The following is a 22,643-nucleotide window of genomic DNA, read 5'->3' as shown; positions in this document are numbered from 1 at the left end:
TCAGACTCTTGTAACAACCTTCGTTTCACATGATTAGCCTTTGTGCGGATCCTATCACGCAAAAGTTTCCAAGAGAAGGCACACACTTTAGATGGGGCAGCACTCTTCCACATATTCTGAAAAATATAACTCTAAAAAGAAGTAATCTGTGGACTAGACAGAAACAAAGAAGCAAGAAGTTCATAGGCCGATTTAACTGTAAAAGAACCACTTTCATCTGGTCTCCAAACCCAACTATCATCACCCACTCCCCGCGAAACCCCTACAATCAAATCCAACATCTCTACTAACAATAGTTGAGCTTTACGACACTGCTAACATTATATTCTTATTAAGTTCTAGAAAACTTGGACAAAAGACAAAGAAATTTTGTTATTCGGAAGTGTCCAACATGGATATGGTCTCCATTTGGATCACTACTTATAGCATTTGAATTAAATATTTATTGAATTATAAAACCCTTGTTGTAATTTTCTTTCTAGTATCCCTTGATCTTAGTACCGTGGGTCCAAAGTTTCCTCTTTCTTGAGATAACCTCATGCAGCTCAAAGTAATTCAACTGGTTATACAATAATTAAAGGTGCTCTAATTCTCGGAAATTATGAAATAACCTGCATTGACTTGGTGTCTTGTTGATTTTACCGACATGAACAGAAAATGAGTAACTTTTGCAAGAATGGCGATCTTTTAGAAATTAATCAAAACAACAAAACTAGTGTTGGGTTAAAACGCAACCTTTGCTATTCAAAGTTTCATAGACCAGAGCCTAACTAAGCATTAATGCTCTCTACACATAATCTAACAACACGTGATTGCTATCAACCAATGATTATTGTTAACGTACATAATATAACAAAGTATATGAACAAATATGATTACCATCAAACTGAGATAATCCAACAGTATGAACACTATTAAGTTTTGATTAATGTAAATGCACATAAGACAAGTTGGACATCATGAAGTATGCGCCTTGTCCTTCTCAAACCAAGCTTACAATTTGAAGCATGATATACTATGGTCTTTTAAAGGGCATGAGTACAATTCAAATGCTCAAACTATGACCCTAGTAATAGATTTTTTTCTCACGATGCCCTCTCATTAAAAGTTCCACCAAGTCATTGTGCCATAAAATGATTTACTGGGTTATAAGTTTAATCTCAATATTTGATATTTCAATTCAAAGCTAACTAAACTAATGTTTTCATCAATGAGAACTATTTTTGCAAGATTTGGCACAATATAGTGTATCTAGAATGCCTTCAGTTGTTGCTACAAAAAATACTAAATCAATAGAATGTAAAAACCTCGTTAATATTGCTATTATGCAGAAAACCACACCAATAACAACTTGATGTGTGGAGCAAGGGATAATTAAGCAACCAAAATCAAAGTGTATGGAACAGTTATAATCACAAGCCAAAAGTAGAAAACAACAGCGAGAGTAAAGAAGAAGAGAACACAAAAGAATTTGTTGACCCAGTTCGGTCCAAATTGACCTAGTCTGGGGGAGAGAGCAGCCCTCCGTTTCACTCTATGATGAGTAACGTTACAAAAGACATGGATTACAAGAATAAGTCTCCCGCCTAATTCTACCCAAATCCCAGCCTCTTCCCGTAACCAAGAGACTCAATCCTAATAGTGTTTCCCAAGGTGAATCAACCCTCAAACCCTAGTGTTTGTTCCAAAGAGACAAACTCTACACAAACCCTAGATTTGTTGTTGCCTTTCTAAACCTTTGTTTCAGCCCCTCTATCTCTCTCAAAATAGTCTGATACAAGGTCTATATTTATAGTAAAAGTTTTGCTTAAAATTTGGAACAAATCTGCACCAGAAAATACGTTTCTGTTATTTGCTGCCAACGCACCATCGTGCCACGATGCGACCCCATCGTGCCACGAAATTTCCAGTGACTTGCCTCAAAAAACTGAAACCTCCATCGTGCCACGTTGCTTCTGCAGATCCTGATTTTAAGTTAACTCTCACAATTCTCCACCTTGACTTCAAATCAGTGATGATGCCCATTTAACATCAACCATCATTGCTGCTCTTTCCCTTGTTCCCACTACACCAAGTAGCTCCACAAGTTTACACCCTAATCCCTTCAGTCATCGGAATGTCTTCCGCCTTTTCGAAGGTACTTGCAGTCCAACTACGCTAGGAATTTTAGGTAGTTCCACAAGCCTTTACCTCAACCTCTTCAGCCATCGGAACGTCTTCCGTCTTCTCGAAGAGTCCTTGCAGTCTAACTACACTAGGAGTTTTAGGTAGTTCCACAAGCATTCACCATGACATCTTCAACACAGGACATCTCCCGCTTCTTTGAAGGTCTCCTTGCATCCAATCACCCTTGGCCTTTTTTTTAGAGTAATCCCGCAAGTCGTGCTATACATTCTTCAACCTTATGAAGAAATCCCTTGCTCACCATAGAGCATAGCACCCAAGGTCCTCCATAGTCGTACCATTACCGGTGTGTTCAACTCCACCTCAAGCTGAGCGTACTCTACCTCAACTAGCAAATGCGTACATCCCACTATAGGGGTGTAACGGTTCGGTTTGGATTGGTTTTCAGTCAAAAAAATGTCCGAACCGATGAAATCTTCATCGGTTTGGATTGGTTCGGTTTTCACACTTTTTCAAAAAAAAATCCGAACCAAACAAATCGGTTTGGTTCGGTTTGGATTGGTTCGGTTGATCGGTTTATTTAAAAATACAATTAAAAAAAATTCATATTGTCACAAAATATTTCATAGAACTTTGTATAATTGTATTTCATATTTTGTTTTTTCATGTTCTCTATTTTCTAAATAACTTTTTATAACCAACCTTACTCAATATTTCATAGTTCTAAACAACTTTTTATAACTAACCTTACTCAATATTTCATACGTATGATCCAAGATTCATTCATCCATCATTCTTCAAAAACAACTTCATCAAACTCAAATATTTCAATCTTTCATGATGCATACATGCATCATTCATCAACAATGAAATATAACGTAACGTGTATAAATCAATGACATAAAAAATGAACATGGAAAATAATGAAATGTAATGAGTATAAATCAATGGCATAAACATGATAAATCTAACCAAGAGATGAATGATCCCTGCGGTGACCGGTGGCGATGAACAATGAGTTTGGTGTGGTTGACGGCTAGTTTCTTTTTTAGTAGAAATGAAAGAGTCTGACTGATGTGATGAGATGAAGATAAGAGAAAATGAATGGATTAAAAAATATTTTATGTTTAATTTTGGGCCTAACCATAAGTTTGTGTGAGGTAGGATAATATTAGTAAAATAAGGAGCGTGGTTATCATCGGATTGATTCATCGGTTTCACGGATCTCGAAATGAAAAACCATGAACCAAACCAAACTAGATCGGTTTCGATTGGTTCGGATCGGTTTCGAACCGAACCAAACAATGTCGGATATTTTTTCGGTTTGGTTCGGTTTGGACTTTTGGTTTCGTTGGTTTTATTCGAACCACTTACATCCCTATCCCACTATGTCTTCCACCTTGAAACTCCACCTCAACAGGTAGATCATGAGTATTCTTACCATCGCCTCTCCAGGCTGATGTTGAGTGTTTAACGTCTCTCCAGACGAACACCGCTCCACTAGGCATCAATCCCAAGGTGACCAACATCACCTTCATCCTCCAAACAACACCACACCATCAGAGCACCTGCATCCTCATAATCCTCAGTGACAATTTGTGCGGAGTTACCCTTAAACTCTGGACAATCCTTCATAAAGTGACACATCTTGTGACAGTTAAAGCATTCAGATTTTGACTTCTTACCACTCTTTCTCCGGTTACCTCTACCTCCACCATTCCCTCTTGAGACACTTAGGCCTTCACCGTTTTCATGAACTCTCAAGTCCTTGGACTTGGTCAACTCCTTGGTTCTTAAAGCTGCTTGAACTTCTTCCAAGGTAACAGTGCCTTCTTTGCCATAGAGCATGGTATCTTTGAACGATTCATAAGATTTCGGTAGAGCACACAACAAGAGTTTAACTTTATCTTCATCCTCAAGTTGCACCTCAATATTCTCCAAGTCATCAAGGATTTTGTTGAACTCCGTAAGTTGCTCCATGATGGCCTTTGACTCCACCATCTTGAATGAGTAGAGTTGTTGCTTTAGGAATTGCCGATGAGCCAAAGACTTTGTCATATACAAAGATTCAAACTTTGCCCACATTGATGCCGCGGTTGGTTCCTTTGCTACTTCTTTCAAAACTTTATCCCCGAGGCACAAGACAATGGCACTCCTGGCCTTGTCCACCATCTCGGTCTTCTCCGCTAGTGACATGGTGACCGGTAACGAACCTTCACCCTTCAAAGCTTTCTCACACTTCTGTTGTATTAAGACCGCTTCCATCTTTACCTTCCATAACCCAAAATCGTTATCGCCGGTAAACTTCTCAATATCCCACTTTGAACCCATGGTACTTGATTATCCTTTGACCCTTGCCCCACGGTGGGCGCCAATTGTTGCCGATTCCAATGAGAAAACCACACCAATAACAACTTGATGTGTGGAGCAAGGGATAATTAAGCAACCAAAATCAAAGTGTATGGAACAATTATAATCACAAGCCAAAAGTAGAAAACAACAGCGAGAGTAAAGAAGAAGAGAACATAAAAGAATTTGTTGACCCAGTTCGGTCCAAATTGACCTAGTCTGGGGGAGAGAGCAGCCCTCCGTTTCACTATATGATGAGTAACGTTACAAAAGAGATGGATTACAAGAATAAGTCTCCCGCCTAATTCTACCCAAATCCCAGCCTCTTCCCGTAACCAAGAGACTCAATCCTAATAGTGTTTCCCAAGGTGAATCAACCCTCAAACCCTAGTGTTTGTTCCAAAGAGACAAACTCTACACAAACCCTAGATTTGTTGTTGCCTTTCTAAACCCTTGTTTCAGCCCCTCTATCTCTCTCAAAATAGTCTGATACAAAAGGTCTATATTTATAGTAAAAGTTTTGCTTAAAATTTGGAACAAATCTGCACCAGAAAATACGTTTCTGTTATTTGCTGCCAACGCACCATCGTGCCACGATGCGATCCCATTGTGCCACGAAATTTCCAGTGACTTGCCTCAAAAAACTGAAACCTCCATCGTGCCACGTTGCCCTTCCATCGTGCCACGTTGCTTCTGCAGATCCTGATTTTAAGTTAACTCTCACAAGTACTCATATCTAAGTTCAATTTTTTTTCGTAAGCACTCCCCTTTAGTCGAATCCACCAAGGGCACGTAAGTGTTAGCTCTTACAATTAGATTTTGGCAACAAAGGCAGCATATTTTAGAAGTAAAAAAATATCCAAAATAGAGAAAACCGTGGACCTAAAGTTGAAATAAATTGCAGCATAAGAAAAACAGGAAATAAAGGAACACTGGTTTCACTGCTTTCGTCTCACAAATTGAGCCTAAAATCATAAAGAAAATGATGATTGACGAAAGTTGGATTCTTGCTATGCAAGAAGAACTCGATCAATTTAAAAGAAACGAGGTTTGGGACCTAGTCCCTTGCTGCAAAGGAAAGTCAATCATTGGAATCAAATCGGTCTTTAGGAACAGATTGGACGAAAATGGGATAATCACCGAAATAAGGTACGGCTTGTGGCAAAAGGGTACAACCAAAAGGAGGGAATCGACTATGAGGAGACTTATGCTCCAGTAGCCCGCCTTGAGGCCATACGACTCCTTTTGGAATTCTCCTGCTATTTAGATTTTAAACTACATCAAATGGTATTAAATTCGCTTTTCTAAATGGTTTGCTAAACAAAGAGGTATACGTGTCACAACCACCCAGTTTTGAAGATCTTAAGCATCCGGATCACGTTTTCAAGTTAAAAAGGGCTCTCTATGGTCTCAAACAAGTTGATAGATCTTGAACAAATTTTTGTTAGATAAAGGATTTTCTCGTGGTAATGTGGGTGGACACCACTTTGTTTAGTAAACGAAAAGAAAAAGATATTTTACTTGTCCAAGTCTATGTTGAAGATATTATTTTTGGGTCCACTGATGAAAGTTTGTGTAGAGAGTTTTCTAAACCCATGCAGGGTGAGTTTGAAATGTCTCTCATGGGGGAGCTTACCTTTTTCCTTGGGCTCCAAATAAAACAAGCCAAGAAAGAAACATTTGTTAGCCAAACCAAGTATGCTTGGAACTGCTCAAAAAGTTTGACAAGCAAGATATCAAGTTTATCTCCACTCCAATGGCCTCAACTCTATCAATCGACAAGGACGAGTTTGGCATCGATGTTGACGGTAAAAGGTATCGAGATATGATTGGTTCCTTTCTCTATTTAACTGTGAGTAGGCCGAACATTATGTTTAATGTATGTATGTGTGAAAGATATCAAGTCTCCCCTAAGGAATTCCATTTGAAAATTGTTAAACAAATTTTGCGATACTTAAGTGGAAATACACATTTTGGTTTATGGTATCCAAAGGGGAGTTCTTGTTGTTTAGTTGAGTTTTCGAATTCTGATTTTGCCGATTTCAAATTAGACCAAAAAAGCACTAGTGGTACTTGCCACTTATTTGAAAACTGTTTAATCTCGTGGCATAGCAAAAAGCAACATAGTGTTTCTTTTTCTACCATTGAGGATGAATATGTGGCAGCCGATAGTTGTTGCTCACAAATTTACTGGATTAAACAACAACTACTCGACTATGATTTAAAACTCGGTTGTTTACCAATTAAGTGTGATAACACTAGTGTTATAGATCTCACCAAAAACTCAGTTTTACATTTAAGGACTAAACATATTGAGATCCAGCATCATTTCCTTTGAGATCATGTTGAAAAGAAGGATGTGACTTTTGAGTATGTTGACACTAAGTGTCAACTTGCCTACATTTTTACAAAATCTCTACCATCCAACTCTTTTCTCAAATCTGCAGGGAGTTAGGTATCCTAGATACCTCTTGCTTTAAATAAGCAAGATCAAATATTTATTGCTTTCTAACCACGGCTTCCTTAGAAACATTCATTACATTTTCTACCTCTCCATCTACTCATGACTCAATCTAAGTTTCTCTTCATTGGTTTGGGCTACTTCTTGTTTATTGGTATTTTTATGCATGCCTATCTTCTTATTGTGCATAACCGTGCATGCTTACTTGTATTCAATTGCGATTGCATACTTGTTTGTTCCTATATCTTTTTCAATTGTGGTTACTATCTCTTTTTGAAGTTGTCAAAGGGGGAGAGATTATGTTGATGAATAAATACCTATTACATATACTTTACATACCTTATACCTATACTTTACCCTTGCACATATAGTTATTTCTTGTTTCTTGTTTGGCTTGGTTTCTTGTATGCTATGTTTCAGGGGAGCTAAGCCAACATCATCAACATGAGTTGACATCATCAAAAAGGGGGAGAATTAATGAAGTTGCCCTTAGAATATCACCTTTTGTTTTGATGATGTTTGTTAGGTTGCTAGTTTCATTGATGATGTTTATTAGCTAGGTTATGTTGTTAATGCTTATATAATGTTAGTTATATCCTAAAAACTGTTAAAACACATAGGAATCATTGCCTCACTGTGTCATATGGTTCTTAGATGTCAAGTGTGACCTTTTGTTCCTCTTTGTGTGGCAATTTTTTTTTAAAACATGCTTGACTCGATTCACATATGATTGATATGTATCTATCATTCTTTTTTATTCTTGTGATCCATGTAGTTTGATTCGATTCATGATCCTTTGAATCATATCATATTTGAATCGAATCAAAATATTTTGATTCGCATCATTATTCTCTTCTAGACTTGTTTTTGGAGTGTTGAATCGATTCACAAATCTTTTAATCGTATCAACCTTCATATATATGGAGAATTTTTATTCGATTCAAGCTTAAGCTTAGGTTGATTTGTATCAATCTTCATACATCCAGATTGTCTACTTCTACATGTCTGAATCGAATCAGACATTTAGTGATTCAATTCATATGTTGTTTTTGTTTAAAAAAAATTACTTTGAATCGAATCAAAATACTTTGATTCGTATCATTATTTTCTTATAGACTTGTTTTTTGGAGTTTTGAATCGATTCACAAATCTTTGAATCGTATCAATCTTCATACATCCAGATTTCTATTTCTACATGTCTGAATCGAATCAGACATTTAGTGATTCGATTCGTACGTTGTTTTTGTTAAAAAAATTACACTTACCACTCATTCCTAAATATAGCTTTATCCTCACAACCCTAAAATTATTGAATCAATTGCAACTTTCTCTCTTGAGTATTCAAACCTCTCTTTCCACTAGTTCTTCAGAATAAAAACTTTTTCTAAGAATCTTTGTAGTCCGGGTCATAGATTGCTAGAGTGTTATAAGGATTGTGTATTGGTTTCAGTCAAGGAACTTAATTGAGAATCAAGGGTCCAAAGAGAATTGAGTAATTTCATTCCACCTTCAAGGGAATTAGGGGTTCTTTCTAATCTTCTCAAGTTCAAGGGAATCCAAGCTCTAGACATAGCAAAGAAGATTGCAAGGTGTAGAGTTTCAAGGATTTCACGGGAGTTTGAGGATTCAAAGACTTGGAAAATCACCAATTTCAAGGGTTGCGTGAAGATTGGGGTATGTTGTTGCATAGGAATTGAAAATTAAAGTAATTGAGAGAATTCAAAGTCATAGGCTTTTCTAAACTACGCTTTCGCTAAACACGTAAAATCCCCCCCCCCCCCCCCAGCGCATACTCTTGTTTGCCATATAGACCAACAATAAGGAAGTTATGGATGCAAACAAGAAAGCTATAAAGGAATGGTTTGCTAAAGTTCTCCATCAGATGGGATCTGGTGGACCTCAGATGCAGAGAAAATAGGCATCTGGAAGCTCCTAAAACTCTTACAGTGGCTGATGATATGGATGCAATCTATGAGTTTCCTCCATGCATTGAGCAATGTCTAGAAAAGTAACTTCGAATCTTGAACATCTCATTCTTAATAGATTTACATTGGAAAATCCTGACCTGGAAGCCTTCAATGTTGAACTCAGAGAGGAATTGGCTACTCAGAGGAAGAAGCAAGAGGAAAGGGTTGCAATACAAGAGGCCTTGGAAGCAAAACTGGATACATCCCTTGCCAAGCAGGAAGAAATGACAAGTGACATCAAGGCTCTTTTGAATCTTATGAAAACCAGACAACCTTAGAACTTTTACACCCACTTCTTTTTATTTTTGATTATGCACAATTTAATTTTTACTTTTACCCCCAGAAGAAGTTGAATGTGCCATGTAACCTTAGCAACCGTTGGAACAATTGTTTGATGATAGCTCGTGACCTAAACTGCTACTATACTCACATTTTTAGAGAGAAAATCTCTGTTGCAAATGCTCTTGCTCGCAACAGTCACAATTATGTTTCTTTGTACAAAGTTCAATATTCATAGTTTCAAAAATAATTTTTCAAACACATTACTGTTATGCTAAAAAAAATAAATTATATATTCTCCACCCTCTAGACATGAGGCCGTACCTTCTAACAATTACGGTTAAATTTCATATCATTAACAAAATCTAATACGTAGTAAAAATAAATAACTGCATGGTCAATTAAATTAGGAAAGTAAAAATAAAAACAAAATAAATTGATTAATGGGTGCAACGTACATAATTGGTAAATGAAATATCATGTAATATATTATCAAGAACCATATTTCTTAGATCTTTTTCTAGTTTAACAAATCCTGCTTGCTTGTAGGGAATTATTTAGCTTGTTTTGGTCGTGTACTCCAAGGAATTACCGCATCATTTTCAAGAATACAATAACATTTGTAATTGATGCACACTGCAATCCGAGGAGGCACACACTTAATTTTGTCTCCACAATCCAAGTCATTATGACAGTCATGAGTTGCTGTGATAAAAAAAAGGGAAAATTACACTCACCTCCCCTGAGGTTTACATAAAAAACACTAACACCCACTCTAGTTTTCAATTAAACACCAACCTCCCTTAAATTTTATCTAAAGTGACAAACACCTCCCTTTTGTTTAACACCGTTACTTATCTGTTACTCAACTGTTAACTCTTCTAATTTCATTCTTTTCCTGCTTTTGCAATTTGGGAAATTTTCAGGGAAGATTGTTTATCAACAACTTCAAAGTTTGAACCTTTATCATTAATTTCATTTTCGTCTTTCAAATTAGCATTTTTTTGAAGTTCCTCATCAAGCTGAATCAAGAGATTGAAACGTGAGGATTGACGAGGTATATGTGAGATTTTGTATGCCAGGAACAAAGTCATCTCTTGCATCACCATGTAATAGCACAGGGCGATAACTCCTTCTTTCTGCTTATTTTTATTAATTAATTAAATTAATAACATTGTCGGATAATAGTTTTGTATTATTTTTTAAGCATTTAATGTAATGAAGAATGATTAGTGATGAAACTAGAATAACCATAATAGCAATACGACGGTGGAAGAGAATGACAAAAAGTGTATGAAGGTGACTGTAATAGAAAATCAACGGTGATTTAATGGTGTTAATTGAAAGGGAGGTGCCTGTTAATTTGAATAAAATTTGAGGGAGGTTAGTGTGTAGTTGAAAACTAGAGGGGGTGTTAGTGTTTTTTAAGCAAACCTTGGGGGAGGTGGGTGTAATTTCCCCAAAAAAAAAACTTACAAATTTTACTAATCAAAAGGTTTGTAATATTATGTAATAAGTAAAGACGAAAATTTAAAATGAAGGGAAAACAACTTATAGTAAGTGCTTGTAAGGGAAAATGACTTACTTGCAACAAGAAACAGAGAAAGGAAGTGAATCATAAAATAAACAAACTTCATAAGTTTAGCCATATATTCCTTCCTTGCACGTAACAAATAGAAAAGGATTTCATCACTTTATAATATATAAAGCTTGAGTTTTCTTTACGCAAATTAAATATTTTTAGCACACTTATTAAAATGCCTCTTAACTAGATTGAAGTCTTATGTTTTCCCCTTTAGCACACTGAGTGAGGAGGTCATATACTTTTTTTATTTCAAAGAAATATATATATATTTTTTTTATGTTTAAACCTTTTATGATAGAAAAAGAAAACTCACAAAGTAGTAGTAGTATTATATTTGAACCAATGGACGACCTCTACCCTTAAAGTGTTTCGAAATTTAATTGAATAAAAAAATACAAGTTACTCCCTTCGGTCCTTATTATAATAAACAATTTACTTTTTTGGTTCATTGTGTAAGTGATGTATCTAGTCTATATTTACAATAAAATACATTAATTATTCTATGAACATAAAAAGTCAACTTTTTCTTATAATAAGGACCAGAGAGAGTATCATAAAATGAACATGTAGATTAAAAATAATCAAAATGCGGAATACATAATTAAACGATGGAGAAAAATGCAGTTTTTTTGTCCTGTTCTACAGAGAAGACTCTAAAATAACCAAAAAGCCAATCAATCCATATGTCCCTTAACTAATTAATAACTAAAATAAATATTTATACGTTGGAACAAAATTGGTTTGTACAACTCCTCTAAGGTTTTGATGATAACAAAGTAATGAAGAACAATTGGATATACTAGTATTTGTTCGAGTGTGCAGGATCATAAAATATATCCATCAAGTATATTGAACATGAATTAAAGCATCAGAAGTCAACTTATTGGATCAGAAGAAAAGGACACCTCTTAGAAGTTGTAGATTGACCTCATCAGAATCTGTGGAGATCATCAGACTCAGAAGACCTCACCAGACATAGAAGACCCCATCAGACTTGGAAGACACTGAGAAACCCAGACTCTACGTCAGATTTGTCGTCTTTTGTAGTTGTCTCTATCAAGGATTTGAGTACAATTTTGTCTTCTTCTGACCACATGTAGAAAAGGACAAAGAACTTCAAGGACAATAAGAATAAACGGATACTTTCAGTTTCAACAAAGGATTTTCAAATGACCATTCAACGGAATTATCCATATCTGGAAAAAGCCTAACGTCCTTGATTTGAAGCTTCTTAACGACTCTTAATGTGCTAGCCCTCTTCTCCAATGTCTCTCAAATCCCTACCTATAAAAGGAGCTGAAGACCTAAAGAAGATTAACAAGACTCTGCTATTTTACCATGTCATTACTCTGTCAAATCAAATAGCGCAAAAACACTTAGGAATTTCTTACCAAACTTTGCATCTTATAAATCCTAAAGTTTAAAAGAGTTTGTTCAAACAATGTTCAGTTTACACCACCAATTATATATCCGGTGTATGAACAAATTTGTTTAAGTTGTAAACAAATCGAAGTCTCTTGATTGTGAAGCTTGAGCATAAGAAGTATCTCTCAGTTATGATTGAGCATTGAAAGTCTCTTGCATGCGTGCTTGAGAAATAGAAGTCTCTTGGAGTTGTCCTTGAGAATTGGCAGTCTCTTGGTAGTAACCTTGAGCATTGGAAGTCTCTTGGAAGAGTCATTGAGCATTAGAAGTCTTTTGCAAGTGTGCCTGGGCAATTGAAAGTCTCTTGGAAGAGTCATTGAGCATTAAAAGTATCTTGCAAGTGTGCTTGAGCAACTGGAAGTCTCTTGGAAGAGTCCTTGAGCAATTGTAATTTGTGAGATTATAGTCAAATCCCTTCAAAGTATAAGGGGACTGGACTACTCATGCGTTGTGGGAGGAACCAGTATAAATTGCTTGTGTCTGATCTCTCTCTCTCTCTCTCTCTCTCTCTCTCTCTCTCTCTCTCTCTCTCTCTCTCTCTCTCTCTCTCTTTTATATTTGTGTCTCCTATATTCCTTTGCACTCAAACTTAGTGTTAGACTCTGAACTCATTAGATTCTGACCTTCTAAACACTCAGAAAAAGAAACCATAAAAGCGAACACAATTAACCCCCCGCTTGTGTTTTCCTCATCTTCATTGCCTATTATTACAGAGACATGCCAATAATTTAGCCTCTTCAAGAATTTCTATCACGCTGTGTTCTCGCTCAAACAATGTCAAGTAGCCATAAGGGAAACATAAGAAATATGTAACACTCTGATTTGTAATAGTGAATGTGCATCTTTTTAAAAAATGACTCAAAGCCTTGCTTTATAGGATTGCAGATCGTTTTTAGTAAAAAAAATTATGTCAATTTATGAGTGGGTCGGGTGTCTAAACAACTTAAAGTGAAGATAATATTCCGCGCAGTACTAATTCGATGGCTCTCACCCACCTATAGAAGCAAAAACAAGGGCCTTAAGATAAACCCTCTTTTGGTCAAATGAGTTGAGATTATCGAAGATATCCATTGAAATGAGTTGCACATGTGGAATATATTTTTGCTACATCTAGGATCCAAACTCTATTGGAAGTTATTTTTGAATGATTGTAGATCCATGCTAAAGTTATTTTCAAATTATGTCTTTAATACTCTGCTAAGACGGTAAGACCGTGCCTTTCAACAAAAGAAAGAGTCGTCTAGCATTTTTCTTCTTCTTTCAAGTAGTTAAATGATCATAATTTCACCTCTTAAGATGAATAAATAGATAATACTTCCTCGAGTCTCATTTATAAAAGAAAATTTAGTTTTTAGGTTCATTCAATAAATAATGTATCTAGTAATTTAAATAATGAACATTCTCTAATAATAAAAACCGAAATAATAATCTTTACCAAAAAAGGAAAAAACTGAAATAATACTATATTCAAACCTCCTTCCATGACGTCGTGTTTATTACAATCTATATTATATAAATTTAGGACCTATTTCATGTCCCTTTATGGAAATAATTTTCTTCTCTTCTATTCTTGACATGTGTCACCACATTTCAATGTTTTAGAATTTCATTCAAGTCACGACATGTGACACTCTAATATTGTTTTATTCTCAAGCATTTGAATTATTGTAACTTTGTGTATTAATTTTTCTAATTAATATATGGAACCATGTGTATCAATTATGTTGTATTTTTTTTTGGAACATAAGTTATATTATATTATTATATTATTTGTATAATCATGTAATGTAATGTTTTATTATCATATATTTTATAGTTGATATTAAAGAATAAAATTTTAACGAGATTGTTTTATATGATATAATATTTCAATTATAACATATTTAAATATGCAGAATAAATTGCATATATTTTTAACCTATTAAAAAGATTATCAGATTTATAATTTATCACAAAGTATAAAATGTAAATCACATTTTTATTTCATTAAACTGATTTTTTTTTTAATAAATTTCGTTGAATTGTTCAGTCTTTATTTTAGGAAAAAAAAAATCGGAATTGGAGCTATTGTAATCTTAGCATACTTTACTTTTGGAACAGAAAAAACAATCAGAATTGGAGCTATTTAATTGGAATTAAAAACGTATCATTAGTTCATTAGTCAAAGAATATCATAAATGGGTGATTGGCAAAGAATATCAAAAAGGAAAATGATTTATGGTACGACAACATTTGTCGCACAATTTGCACGATTGCTTATTTCTTGTTCAATTTCTCTCTTTCTTAGAGTTCTATTCCAGCCATCTTTCTTCCTTATTCTCCATTAATTTAAATGATAACTTAAGTCCTTATCCCTTCAACATTAAATTTTGGTTTTTGGTTACTGCACTTGCTTTTGATAGCAGAAAAATAGAATGACTGTGTTGTTCTGTGTGATACATACACCGTACAGGTTTTGGTGAATTAACGCTTCAATGTTTTCAAAGGATGATACATGTAACCTGCCAAGTTTGATAACACTCCTGACTGTTAATTTACTAGTGATTACACCCGTGCAACGTACGGGGAGACGATTAATTATATTTATATATAGTTTGTTATACCAATATAAAAAGATATAAGAATTCATTATAAGTATTAAATCTCTAAAAAAAACTATAGGTATACATGGAAATGCAATATAAAATGCTAATACTAACGCAAGAAATTAACTCCTTATCTCATTAAATTCTTTATACAATATATTATATCATGTCGCCTCCCGTGCTTTTGAATGCATTACAAAGGGATAAAAATGTTTAATCAATAATTTCGATATTTGAAATGTTAGGTACCAGAGTAAGACAAAATATTATCACGCAGCTAAAATAAGAGACGAGAAAAGAGGAACTGAACACACAATATTTTACGTGGAAACCCCTCAACAAATAAGGGAAAAAAACCACGGGGCAAGAGTAGAGAACTTTCACTATGTGGAAGAAATTACAGGACCTCTCTCTAAATATAAGGAGAGTACAATTTCCACTCTCTCTTATAAATAGGAGAATACTAACTAACACAATCTAGGAGAAACCTCATAGAAGAAACTATTTTTTTCTCTCTATATGTTTTCTCTCACTACTCTAAACAAGCTTTGCTTGCTGCTTGTGTTGTTATGATTTTGGGATGCTTGTTCACTCTATTTATAGAAGGAAACTGCCGAACAAAACAAAGCAAAGGGCATGGCAAGTTGCATTTCACATGTTTGCACCGAAAATGCTTTTTTGACAATTTGCATGCTACAAGCACCGAAAGCAATTTGGGCAAATTGTCAAAGCTGCCATGCATACAATTTCAACATGCACAGTATGTGAACCAAAGAAAATAAGTTGCTTTCCACGTTGCTATTACATGTTCCATATCAAAGTCAATAAAAGTGGCTTTATCCCTTTTGCTTTCAATGTTCACAATTTCCCTCTTAAAGTCACTTTTGTGATCTCTCAAAATCTCTCTACCTTGCCGACTTCAGTTGCTACGTTTCCAATAGGCCATATGAGGATCGACACCATACAAACTTGTCAGCGTTGATCGGCTTTGTCATTAATTACATCTGCTAGGTTATCATTGGTGTGAATCTTTTTCATATCCACACTCCCTTCCTCCACTACTTCTCGAACAAAATGATATTGAACGCCAATGTGCTTCGTCCTTGAATGAAAAGCTGGATTCCTTGCAATGTGCAAGGCACTCTGATTGTCACAATACACAGTAATTTGTTTCTGCTTGTGCCCGAGTTCCTCCATTAACTTTTGCATAATGTACCTCATGATACAGCATTCCAATGCTCTTTACCCGGATCCGCCATAAACCGACTAACCACTCCCACTGCTTGTGCAATGTCTGGTCTTGTACATATCATGGCATACATAAGGCTTCCCACCGCCGATGCATACGGTACTCGAGACATTTCCATCCTCTCCGCTTCACTGCTAGGACTCATACTTGAGGATAATTTAAAATTCTCAGGAAGTGGGGTAGAGATTGGCTTACAGTCTTGCATGTTGAAGCGGCGCAAGACTTTCCTTAGATAATTCTTTTGAGAAAGCCAAATATTCCTGTCTTTTCTGTCTCGGTGAATTTGCATCTCTAAAAAGTTATTTGCTGGTCCCAAGTCTTTCATATCGAACTCCCTAGCCAACTGTGCCTTCAATTCCTGGACTCGATCTTTATTGGGGCCTACCACCAACATGTCATCCACATACAACAGCAAAATGATATAATCATTATCATCAAACCTTTTGTAGTACGTACAATGGTCTGAACTCAGCCTATTGTAATTGAGACTAATTATGAAAGAATCAAATCTCTTGTACCAACATCTGGGTGCCTGCTTTAGACCGTACAGAGATTTAGTCAACCTGCAAACCAAGTTTTCTTTTCCTTGTTCCTTAAATCCTTCCGGTTGGAGCATATAAATTTCTTCTTCAAGTTCTCCATGAAGAAAAGCAGTCTTTACATCCAGCTGTTCAAGATGTAAATCCAATGCAGCACACATTGCCAACACTACTCTGATAGTAGTAAGTCTGACAACCGGAGAAAATATCTCATTGAAGTCAATACCTTCTTTCTGAGCATATCCTTTTACCACCAGTCTTGCACGATACCGTTCCACTTGATCATTGTCATCACGTTTGATCTTGTATACCCATTTGTTTTCAGCAAGCACATGTTTGATTCTTTTTCTCTTTTCCACGGATTGGGGATTTTAGAGAGAGGATAGAGGGAATTTGAAAAAAGGGTGGTTTGAAGAGAGAGAGGCTGAACTTTGAGTTTTGAGATAGAAGAGAGGGGAAAATTTGAATTTGAAATTGAAATTGATTCTAAAAAAGTCAAGTCAAAAGCATCTTTGTTTTTGTACCAAAATGGGTGTTTTGTGAGGTGGGGAAGAAGAAAAGAGAAAGTAACGAAGGAAAAGAAAGAAAGAGGAAAAATTCCTTTTGTTTTGAATTTGAATGGGACTAATGTGTGGTGAGTCTTTTTTGTCCACATAACATGCATTGGTTTGTTTGAGAAAAAATAAAATAAGAGAAAGCTAAAAGTGGATAAAAAAGTGATCTTTGAGTTTTTGTGATGTATAGGTGGATAGCTTGAAGATTTGACACTTGTCAAAATGTATCTAATAACGAAGGAAAAGAAAGAAAGAGGAAAGATTCCTTTTGTTTTGAATTTGAATGGGACTAATGTGTGGTGAGCCTTTTTTGTCCACATAACATGCATTGGTTTGTTTGAGAAAAAATAAAATAAGAGAAAGCTAAAAGTGGATAAAAAAGTGATCTTTGAGTTTTTGTGATGTATAGGTGGATAGCTTGAAGATTTGACACTTGTCAAAATGTATCTAAAAAGTTGTCTTTTCTGTCTCGGTGAATTTGCATCCCTAAAAAGTTGTTTGCTGGTCCCAAGTCTTTCATATCGAACTCCCTAGCCAACTATTCCTTCAATTCCTGGACTCGATCTTTATTGGGGCCTACCACCAACATGTCATCCACATACAACAGCAAAATGATATAATCATTATCATCAAACCTTTTGTAGTACGTACAATGGTCTGAACTCAGCCTATTGTAATTGAGGCTAATTATGTAAGAATCAAATCTCTTGTACCAACATCTGGGCGCCTGCTTTAGACCGTACAGAGATTTAGTCAACCTGCAAACCAAGTTTTCTTTTCCTTGTTCCTTAAATCCTTCCGGTTGGAGCATATAAATTTCTTCTTCAAGTTCTCCATGAAGAAAAGCAGTCTTTACATCCACCTGTTCAAGATGTAAATCCAATGCAGCACACATTGCCAACACTACTCTGATAGTAGTAAGTCTGACAACCGGAGAAAATATCTCATTGAAGTCAATACCTTCTTTCTGAGCATATCCTTTTACCACCAGTCTTGCACGATACTGTTCCACTTGATCATTGTCATCACGTTTGATCTTGTATACCCATTTGTTTTCAGCAAGCACATGTTTGATTCTTTTTCTCTTTTCTACGGATTGGGGATTTTAGAGAGAGGATAGAGGGAATTTGAAAAAAGGGTGGTTTGAAGAGAGAGAGGTTGAACTTTGAGTTTTGAGATAGAAGAGAGGGGAAAATTTGAATTTGAAATTGAAATTGATTCTAAAAAAGTCAAGTCAGTAGCATCTTTGTTTTTGTACCAAAATGGGTGGTTTGTGAGGTGGGGAAGAAGAAAAGAGAAAGTAACGAAGGAAAAGAAAGAAAGAGGAAAGATTCCTTTTGTTTTGAATTTGAATGGGACTAATGTGTGGTGAGTCTTTTTTGTCCACATAACATGCATTGGTTTGTTTGAGAAAAAATAAAATAAGAGAAAGCTAAAAGTGGATAAAAAAGTGATCTTTGAGTTTTTGTGATGTATAGGTGGATAGCTTGAAGATTTGACACTTGTCAAAATGTATCTAATAACGAAGGAAAAGAAAGAAAGAGGAAAGATTCCTTTTGTTTTGAATTTGAATGGGACTAATGTGTGGTGTGCCTTTTTTGTCCACATAACATGCATTGGTTTGTTTGAGAAAAAATAAAATAAGAGAAAGCTAAAAGTGGATAAAAAAGTGATCTTTGAGTTTTTGTGATGTGTAGGTGGATAGCTAGAAGATTTGACACTTGTCAAAATGTATCTAAAAAGTTCTCTATAATAGTCTAATATTAAGATTGTTGCAGGAGCACCACTGCAAACTATATGGAAAATCGGTGGAAGCGGTTGGTGGATAATATTTTGTAGTAAATCCATAACAAAGACAACACAATTCATATTGAGAAACAAAAATTTAGTTTATTATTTATTTTACCTATGTCAAAAATCAATATTTTAGTGTACTTTTGTCAAATAGCATCATGTGTGAGTGCATACAAGGACTAAAGCAATTCGTGCAAATGGTGCGACAAAATTGTCGTGCCATATAGCACTACTCTATCAAAAATATGATTTCAGTTGATTGTATTTAACGGACTTGCTAAAATAAACGTTAAACATTCCCTCAAAAAAAAAAAAAACTTAAACCATGGGCTGATTGAAAAAGTTAATTATGCTCCTTAACAAAAAAAAATATTTTAAGACCTTTCTGGTAAAATCTCAAAAACTATTAAACAGATTAAATGCCGTAAAATTCATAGTCCTATTTAATTTTTTTCAAATGCAAATCATTTAAAAAACAAATATTATATTTTGCTTAATAGCTAAGATATGAGCTCAAATTTGATTGGTAAAGATACATGTTGTTGTTTTACGTAATTATCCTCTAAATATTATAATTTAATGCAATATTAGTATTAATAATAAATTTTTTCTAATACAAAATATTATTGTAACATTGACTGATTGATACCCTATCAAATTTATTTTTTTTGGCCAATCCATAAATTTTTTTTTATGCGGTAATGAAATGAACTAAGTTCTATTCTTATTTTCATGATGATAATGTACTAATATTATTGTGAGACAATTTTATTATCATATATTTTATAAGTGATATCAAAGTATTTTTGGTGTTTCTTTTCGTAAACAAAAATCAATCAATAATTTAATGTTTTTGCCTAATTGATTTTGTGTTGACAGATGGTTAGCTTAATTCGAAAAGAAGAAATAGAGGCCGGAAAGAATACGGGGATTTACACATGGGACAGGAAAAATAATAACATAAAGGCTGATTGAAAAAAAAATGGGAATTGGACCTGATTTGAAGTTAAGAAAAATGAATCCAAATAAAAAGTTAGTGAATAGACTAACAATACGTTGGGGATGGTCTAACGATTTTAGTTACAGGAAAAAAAAGTTAGAGAATTATTTGCCAAATAAAATTGGATCCAAATCATTTTCTTAATTAATAATCATTGCCAAATATAAATGGTCAACTTAGTTTTTTTTTGAACAAATTAAAATGGAATATATTGCTCAAAAGAGAAGCGATTCACCCCGCACAAGGTGTGCTAAAGTGATGAACCACCCAATGTCTAATACAAACAACAGGCACCTAACAAAGATGCCTGCACCCAAGACAACAAACAAAAAAGAAATTACATGATACCCATACAAGGTAGTGGGTATCTCCACCAATCATGAAGACCAAACGGAAGAGAAACAACATTTGACGAAAGCCATAAAAAAGAAATCATCTTCACTTTTTCTACAATACTAAGAGGGTCAATAACCATATTGTTGAAGACACAATTATTTCTTTCCTTCCATATTGCCCATGTAGAAGCCAGCCAAATAACTTTTAAGTAAAAATGAGAAGACCGCGGCATACCCGCCAACTTAGTGTTTTTAATGATGAAAAAATTACTTTTAATGGTCAAATTAATATTTTCTTAATGTGTTTAATTGTTGCCAAATCAAAATATTTCTTCTATGTTAATGGATTATTGGCAAATCAAAATGGATCCATATTTTTTATCTTCTGAAAACGTTACAGGGACATAATAGGGATTAATGAAATATGATTATTTCAGCAAATTACCCTATGAAATAAACTATAAATCAGACTTTGGATTAACATAATTCACATCAAAACTCCAATCACATTTCGTTATATTTTTTTATTGTTTCTTTTTTGTATCTCTTCACAACCAAATTACACCAAAAGTTTGTTCACCATCAAAGAAAAAAGATGTTAACTGTTGGTATAGTGAGAATTTGCTTATTGTCATGTATTTCTATTTGGATCTAGATGTGTGTTTTTATTTAACTTTGTAGTGAATTTGACATGTTCAATTATTATTATTTTTATTTCAGGTGTGGGAAGAGAGTTTAAAAAGGAGGAGGAGAGCAATTGCTTCATTTTATAGAAGGCTAGAGAATTGAGGAATAAAGATTGATGGACATAAAAAGTTGTTCCTATCACGATTCATGCTACCCTACATGCATAGACCACTCTAAATTTTTTAGATTCAACCACAGAATGAGCACAATACTTTATGGGAAGACCAAGCATAAATTTCTCACTAAGAGTCATAACTGTACATGCTTTTACAAGGATGATCATTTTTTTTAATACTATGTTTTCAGTTAAGTTCCACATTGTAATGATCTTTCTATGTGTGTTTTAGTGTTGTATTATAGTATTTGTTTGGAGGGTAGTAATTTGAATGTGTGATTTTTTCTATTGCTTTTCATTTAGTCAATTTATCCTACACGTTATCCTCATGTGATTGTACATATTTGAATGTTGATGTTAAAGAAGAGATTAAAAAGATTATGTTGTTAAAGAAAAGATTAAAAAGATTACGAGACTGCTGAATTTTAATCGTGACTCTTTAACAAGAAGTTCCAAGACTGGAAAAACATAATCTAGAGTCTACATTTTTTCATGTTCCCAATTTGTAAATTGAATCAATAGTATGTTGAAAATAAATTAATTGATTAATATTTTTTTTTATAGAATAGAGTAGTGAACGTTGATACGCATTTACCTTTTGTTATTAGTTGATAAAATATAGAGCTAAAAATTAGTAAGAGAATCGTGGTGTGGTAGGGGTACTTATGGTGCAGTTGAAATGTTTCCTTTTCGTACATTTTTACAACTAAATGACATTGAAAGTCGATTTCGTTTATGACATATCCCTTCGGAAGAATTGGAATAACAGGGTTTGAATCATTTGTGAGATATATGAACAAGCTTACCAAAAATTTGCAAAACTTCTTCATGTGCAGATAAACTCAAGCAAAACAAAACAGAAAAGAACATCATCTTTATTCAGTTTATCCATGATGTGTTATCGTCGTTAATTATCATTACGAGTTTGCGTTGTATGAACACACATATTTTCTTAACCTGGATTGTTAAATCTCATTCCCTACTCACTCATATATTTCAAACTACAATCAAATTAACTTCTTATTTTTACAAATAAAAATAACTTCTTCTCTTTCAAACAAAAATAAATAAAAAATTTCATCAATTTATCGAAAATATTTGTACAAAGTCCTATTCCCTTTTGTCTCTATCAGTCGCTAAAGACTTTTTTTTAGAAGAAGCCAAACAAAATTAACATAAATAGTGATCATCCTAACACAAAGTGTGTTTGGAGTTGTAACCTGCAAAAGTCATGCACATGTACCACGGACAGCACTTGTGTAACATTGGCATTTTAATGGTATATAACATTGGCCAATTAGGGTGTGCCACGTGGCACACCTTTTTTTTTTTTAATAAAAAAATCAAATAAAGCTAAAATGAAACAACACATGAAAGAGAGAAAAGAAAGAACAGATAGTTTTCCTCTTCTCCTTCTCCCTGCGACCTCACTTCTAACCCACCACACACCATCAACTTTTCTTTGCCTCCATCCGCCGCCGTCTTCCTCTCCACCGTCGACCACGGTTATGCCATAGGCCGCCGTCAATTCTTCCTTCTTCCTTTTGCCTTCACAGCCTTTTTTTTCAAATTTGATGAACTTGATTTGGAATGAA

The 22,643-nt window shown here is 34.5% G+C and overlaps 2 long non-coding RNA genes across 2 annotated transcripts; one reads left to right on the top strand and one right to left on the bottom strand.

The window, feature by feature from the left end:
• Positions 1–9,586: 9,586 nt before the first annotated feature.
• Positions 9,587–11,004, bottom strand: LOC146946460 (uncharacterized). Its single transcript, XR_015026760.1, has 2 exons — positions 10,766–11,004; positions 9,587–9,885 (listed from the first exon to the last, which is right to left on the bottom strand). It is a non-coding gene; the product is annotated as an uncharacterized LOC146946460 (long non-coding RNA).
• A 9,591-nt stretch (positions 11,005–20,595) lies between these two features.
• On the top strand, positions 20,596–21,376 carry LOC146946459 (uncharacterized). The gene is made up of 2 exons (XR_015028249.1): positions 20,596–20,854; positions 20,967–21,376. It is a non-coding gene; the product is annotated as an uncharacterized LOC146946459 (long non-coding RNA).
• The last annotated feature ends 1,267 nt before the right edge of the window (positions 21,377–22,643 follow it).

This window comes from Medicago sativa, chromosome 2 (genome assembly GCF_051527215.1).
Source record: "Medicago sativa cultivar Bolivia chromosome 2, Bolivia_mono, whole genome shotgun sequence".
In the NCBI taxonomy this organism is placed as follows: Eukaryota; Viridiplantae; Streptophyta; class Magnoliopsida; order Fabales; family Fabaceae; genus Medicago; species Medicago sativa.
Note: the sequence above shows the minus strand (reverse complement) of the source record. Positions and strands in the feature narration are given on the sequence as shown.